Here is a 6,226-nt window from a genome sequence, read left to right as displayed (position 1 = left end):
TGAGCTAGCCCTCACCCCCAAATTTATTATATATCTATTAGGGCATCTGGGTCTCTTTAAGGGGAACACACACCCTATATTTTTTGGACTGTACAATGGCGTCCACCGTGGACCTCGGTAAAACTAACCTAGCACACATCTTCCACTCCAACCTTGTCATCCCTCTTTCTATCAGGAGATGGCTAACAGGGACCTACATCACGTAGCGAACACCATTAGTGGATGTATTTCCGGGATGGGCCTTTCTAGGGGCACTCAACGAAGATACGCAATGCAAGTGTTCGCAACAAACATCATATCCTTCGGTCGTCCTGAAAACACTATAGGAAGGACCGTGGTTTAAATTGTTTTATGTAACACTCCAATTTTAGTAATTTATTTTATGTAAGTCATTATGATTTAATTGTGTATTTTGATTATTTTGTTGTTGGATGTTGGTGGAGGGTATGTATCCTTAAGATAAGAGAATATTTAAGGGGTTGTGACCATAGAATTAATCTAGAATAATTTAGAGTTATTTTATATAATTAAAATAATGATTTAATTTATTATTTAATTAAATAATAAGAAAAAGAGAGTGTGTAGAGATTTTGAGGGCAAGGTGGTAATTACAAGGTAAAGTTGAGGGTAGAATAGGGAAAATCTATTGGAAGAAAGAGGGTTAATAGAAAAAAAAGGGAATTAGGAAAAATGAATCAGAATTGCATCGTACGTAGAAATTTGGAGAAAAGAGAAGGAAGGCTAGGGAAAGAGGCTAAGGGTGATCTAGAGGAAGAGAGTGAAGGTTCCACTTCAAATTTTTTGCAATTCAGGTAAGGGTGAGAATTTGTTCAAATAGTAAAGGGTATGGTAGAATGGAGGAACCATGAACCTCCTTAGGATTGGGTGTTCTAGATCTAAATTATGGTTTCCATGTTATAATTATTGGTTGTATGATGAATTTGGTGTGAAGTCCATGTGTGCTATGTATGCATATGTTTGTTTGATGTTGTTGATGATGTTATGCCAATGATTGATGTTTGATGGTTTTAACCTTGATTTGTGTTATTTGGTGAATTGGAGATGATAAACATGATGGTGTGTTATAATATGATGTTGATATATGAAAACTATGGAGTAAATGATGAATTAGGAAGCTATAACCATGAAAAATTGGATTTTATTTAATAGATTTTCATAGCATATGTTTTTGGCACATGAGGTGGTGTTTGGGTGGTTTAAAAACCGATTTTTAATTTTCTTTTGCAGTATGTGCCGACATGAAAAGGGTCGTGTGTCGACCTAAAAAGGCCATGTGTCAATCTCTATAGGTCATAGGTCGACACATGCAGTCATCACATATGATAAAACATACAGATTTTAAAAATGTAGTATATGTGTCAACCTATAAATATTATGTGCCGACCTATAGATGTTATGTTTCGACCTATAGATGTTATGTGTCGACACATAACTGCCAGAATGTTGTTTTGCATTGTTCGACAATTTTTTTCATAACCTTTGATACATATACCTAAATGATGTGCCATTTGAAGCGTTAGAAATCTAACACTCAAATATATAAAGTGATAGTGATAGGTGAATTGTTTGAGTATTATTTCAATTCCTACCTTGTTGGTGAATGTTTTTGTTCATAAGTTCAATTAATGAATTGTTGACATATCCCGACGATTTTGGTCATAACTTTCATTCCGTAAGTCTGATTTTGATGTCGTTTAAAATGTTAGAAAGCTAGCACTCAGACTCATAACATGGTAGTGATTAGTGAGACGTTTAAATATTATTCACATGCCTACTATGTTGGTAAATTTATTGGTTTATATGTTTGGTTGATGAATCATTGCATTGTTGTAATATCATGGTGTGATAATGATGTTGCAATGAGGTTAAGGTAACATGAATTGATTGTTGCATGATGAATAATGTGATGCATAAATGATGAGATGTGTGTGAGGATCCTTTTTGGGGAACCTTGTTGTGTTAATGCATGTTATTAGAGAGTCATGCATCATGGTATACGGGCTACGGTACAGTTTTGGTGAGCCTCGATCCTATGGTATTGGATCAGGTGCGAGTAGATAATTCCTATTATGGGGGATTAATGAAGTGTTACCTATGGTGATGGTAACGAGTTTTTGTGATCCTCGGTCCTATTGTGATGGATCGGGTGCGAGTAGCTAGTTCCTATTATGAGGAATTAGTGAAGCGTTACCTATGATGATGGTAGCGATTTTAGTGTGCTCCTGTTATAAGAGGGAATCGATCCTATGATGGGGATCATTGAGTGAAATGAACATGAGTGTTTATAATTAGTACCAAATGCATGTCGAGTCAATGTTGAGTATATTGCATACGTGTTGCATTTGTACTGATGTGTTATTGATGTGTTGTTGGATGAGATGTTGTTGCATATGATGCTAATGATAATTGAGACATTGTTGCATATGATGTTAATGATAATTGAGATGTGGTTGCAAATATTGTAATGATAATTGAGATGTGGTTGCGTATGATGTAATGATAATTTAGATGTTGTCGTGTATGATGTTGATGATGAATTGGATGTGAGAATGTGATAGGTTATTATGCATGGTTGTGTTGATGTTGTACTCTATTCTTAATTATATACCATTTATTATTGAAACAAACTCTCACCCCTTCTATTTGAATGCTGCCTTTACATGGGCATCATGCACATACTCAGGAGTAGCATTGTTGAAATAAGTGGAAGCTAGCTCATGGAGTTGCTTCTTAGTTTATCGTTTAATTAGAAGTGTCTTGCTCTAATCACGTAACATCGGGCTGGGAACATTTGCTTTCACTTCTTATGTCATGTTTATGATGAAGTATTATAACTGATGTGGTTGTTGAGCTGATTTATTTAAACCCTTTTATTTTTTATGGAAGTTGAAGTTGAGACTAAATAGTATGAGTGAAATATGGATTTTAATTGATTTAATTATGATTTCGCTGCAATGATACCCTAAGTGAAGGTGAGCATGCGATGACAGTTTTTTATGTGAAATTTTATAACCCGTGTTACGGAGCAGGATATGTTTGATTTGAGTGACACTATTTGTGGTTTAAAATTTATTAAATTATGCTTTAAAATTGTATGTGGGGTTTAGAAGGGTGTTAAATTAGTGGTATCAGAGCAGGTCGAGCCGTTCGACCAAGTTGTTTAATTATGTTTGTTCCCTAGTATGCGACATGTGTGTGAAAACACTGTCGATGCTTGTTTTGTTTTTCATTTGTAGGTTGGGAATGGAACAAGTGGGAGAGAAGCGTCTACTTCTCTTGGATGTTCCAACTGTAGAGAGCTTGGACCTCATGTTGCTGCAAGCGAGAGTGCAGTATTGGCTAATTAAACTATTTTGAGAATGTTGTGCTTTTCGTGAACCCGAAGAGAGGTCGAATTCGAGGATTGCATCGGTTAGAAAATGGTGTAATCCTTGACTGAAGACGGTCGGGTGTTCTCGTTGGTCGCTTCCTTGTGAGAGGGAAGGTGGTGTTTTAGCTAGAGATGAGCCAATGGTGTGTTGAGTATCCTGACGTGTTCCCTAAAGATGTGTACAATTTGTATTTTGTTGGAACAAGTTGACGTTATTCTTGAAATGAATTGGTTGGAGTTAAACCACATGTTTACCAATTGTTTTGATAAGTTGGTGCAGTGTGCCGCTGATTCCAAGGGCTCGGGCGATGTCGAAACTGTGTTGATCCTGACACTGAAGATGTTATGAATTCGAGTTCCTGTCTGTTGGTCAAGTTGGGATGTCGTTAGGGAGAACGATTAACTATTATTGATGTTTGCTTCTTTGAGAGTAGATAGAAATGTGACAGCTAATGTTATGCCAGTGGTGTGCAATTCTTGATGTTTTCCTGAAGATATCGATGACTTGCCTCCAGAGCGTCAATTTGAGTTCGATGGAGGTGAATATTGTTGGTGTAAGCCCTAGAGGTCAATACTTTTGGTACTTGTATCGAATTATTTATTAATAATAAAAGGCATTTTCTTTATTATGGTTGATTAATAAAGTCCCTAGAATAGATAGTCCGTTTAATGTATTAAGTGTGACTTAATCATGAGAACACATTAAACATAAGGGCACTATTCTTAAAGTATCCGTAGTCGAGCTTTAATGTGAAGTGGGATAACATTAAAGCATTAAGACTATTATGTTTGTAGACATGGATAAAGAGTTATCAAGTCTTAAACATAGGTATAAATATTAGGAGTAATATTTATACCGGATTGACCCGCTATGAGAATACTATATAGAAAGTTATGCAAAGTGTCATAAGTTATTCTCATGGTGATAATAGTGTATACCACTCTTCGACCTGAAACCACTATGGATCCTAGATGTAGAGTTGAGTGCTTTATTACTGATCCAACATTATCCGTAACTGGATGACCATAAAGACAGTTGATGAGTACTCCACGAAGCATGCTGAGGGACATGAGTGTCCTAGATGGAATTTGCCAATCCTGCGTAACAGGATAAATGTCTATGGGCCCAATATTGAACTGGACAAGGGTGACACGGTCTATACCTTGTGTTCAATATAGACATAAGGGCAAAGGGGTAATTATACACATAATTATTATCACAGGAGGTTTTGTCAGATCACATGACATTTTCGTGACTTGGGTAGCAGTGATGTGTTGCTAGATACCGCTCACTGTTTATTATGTTAAATGCGTGATTTAATATAATTGTCAACGCCGCGAAAACCTATAGGGTTACACACAAAGGACGGATTGATGAGAGATAGAATAATTAAGGAACATCGTAAGGTACGGTGTACTTAAGTAGAATACGAAATATGGTAATGTACCAAATACTTAAGTGATTTTGGCATATTATGAGATATGGGCCAAAATGCACTTAAGTGGGCTTTTTGGCTTGAAGCCCACACAAGTGGTTCTATAAATAGAACCCCTTGGGTAGAAGCATGGTCACTCCAGTAACTAACTGAGACAGACAACACAACTGAAGAGTTGGAATTTCGTATCTCTCTCTCACTCAAAGCCTTCATTCATAACAGCTAGCACTGCGATTGAAGGAATCTGTTCGTGTGGACTGAGTAGAGACGTTGTCATCGTTCAACGTTCGTGATCGCCCCGTGGATCTGTATCAAAGGTTTTGATCATTATCAGAGATCTGCACCAAAGGTTTGAATCGCCACAAGAGGTAACGATTCTATCACTGATCATGCCCATTCGTAAGGATCACTATATGGAGAAATTTTTAAATTCCGCTGCGTCTTGGATGGCAATTCTCCTACAAATATTTGATGTGTGTATATTCTAACAAGTGAAAGAGTCTGTAAAGGACGATGCTGTAGTGTTTATGATATTAGCTTCTATGAAGGCAGAGACTAAAGTTGTGTTGGACGAGCTACCCGTGATGAGTGATTTTCCAGAAGTGTTTGTAGATGATATCATTGATTTGCCTCCAGAGAGTGAAGTGGAGTTTTCTATAGACTTAGTACCTAGTACTAGTCCGGTGTCGATGGCTCCTTATATGATGTCTGCTTTAGAGTTGGGTGAATTGAAGAAGCAACTGGAAGATTTGCTTGAGAAGAATTTTGTTTGTCCGAGTGTTTCGTCGTAGGGTGGGCCGATGCTGTTAGTGAAGAAGAAGGACGGTAGTATGAGGTTATGTATGAAACATCTGAGAATTATATTGTAGACATTGAAGAGAACCAGTTGTACGAATTTTTTTTCCAATTGCGAGTTCTAGTTAAGAGAAATGAGTTTCCTTGGTCATGTGATTCTAATGGTGGTATGATTGTGGATCCATAGAAGATAGATGTTGTGTTACAATGGGAGACTCCGAAGTCTGTAACTGAGATTAGAAGTTTTATTGGACTGGCTGGTTACTACATGAAGTTCATTGAAGGTTTTTCAAAGTTAGCATTGTCGTTAACTCAATTTACTCAAAAGGGTCAAGCCTATGTCTGGGATGTGCATTGTGAAGAGAGTTTCCAAGAACTCAACAAGAAGTTGATGTCTGCTCTAGTTTTGATTTTGCTGAATCCAAGTGAGTCCTTTGTTGTATATTATGATGCTTCGAAGATGGGTATTGGAGGCGTGTTGATGTATAATGGTCAGGTTGTGGCTTACGCTTTGAGACAATTGAGAGTTCATGAAAGGAATTACCCTACGCATTATCTTGAGTTGGCAGCAGTGGTATTCATGTTAAAGATTTGGAGGTACTAT

This window comes from Lathyrus oleraceus, chromosome 5 (genome assembly GCF_024323335.1).
Source record: "Lathyrus oleraceus cultivar Zhongwan6 chromosome 5, CAAS_Psat_ZW6_1.0, whole genome shotgun sequence".
In the NCBI taxonomy this organism is placed as follows: Eukaryota; Viridiplantae; Streptophyta; class Magnoliopsida; order Fabales; family Fabaceae; genus Lathyrus; species Lathyrus oleraceus.
The sequence above is the reverse complement of the archived record's forward strand: the minus strand, read 5'-3'. Positions refer to the sequence as shown.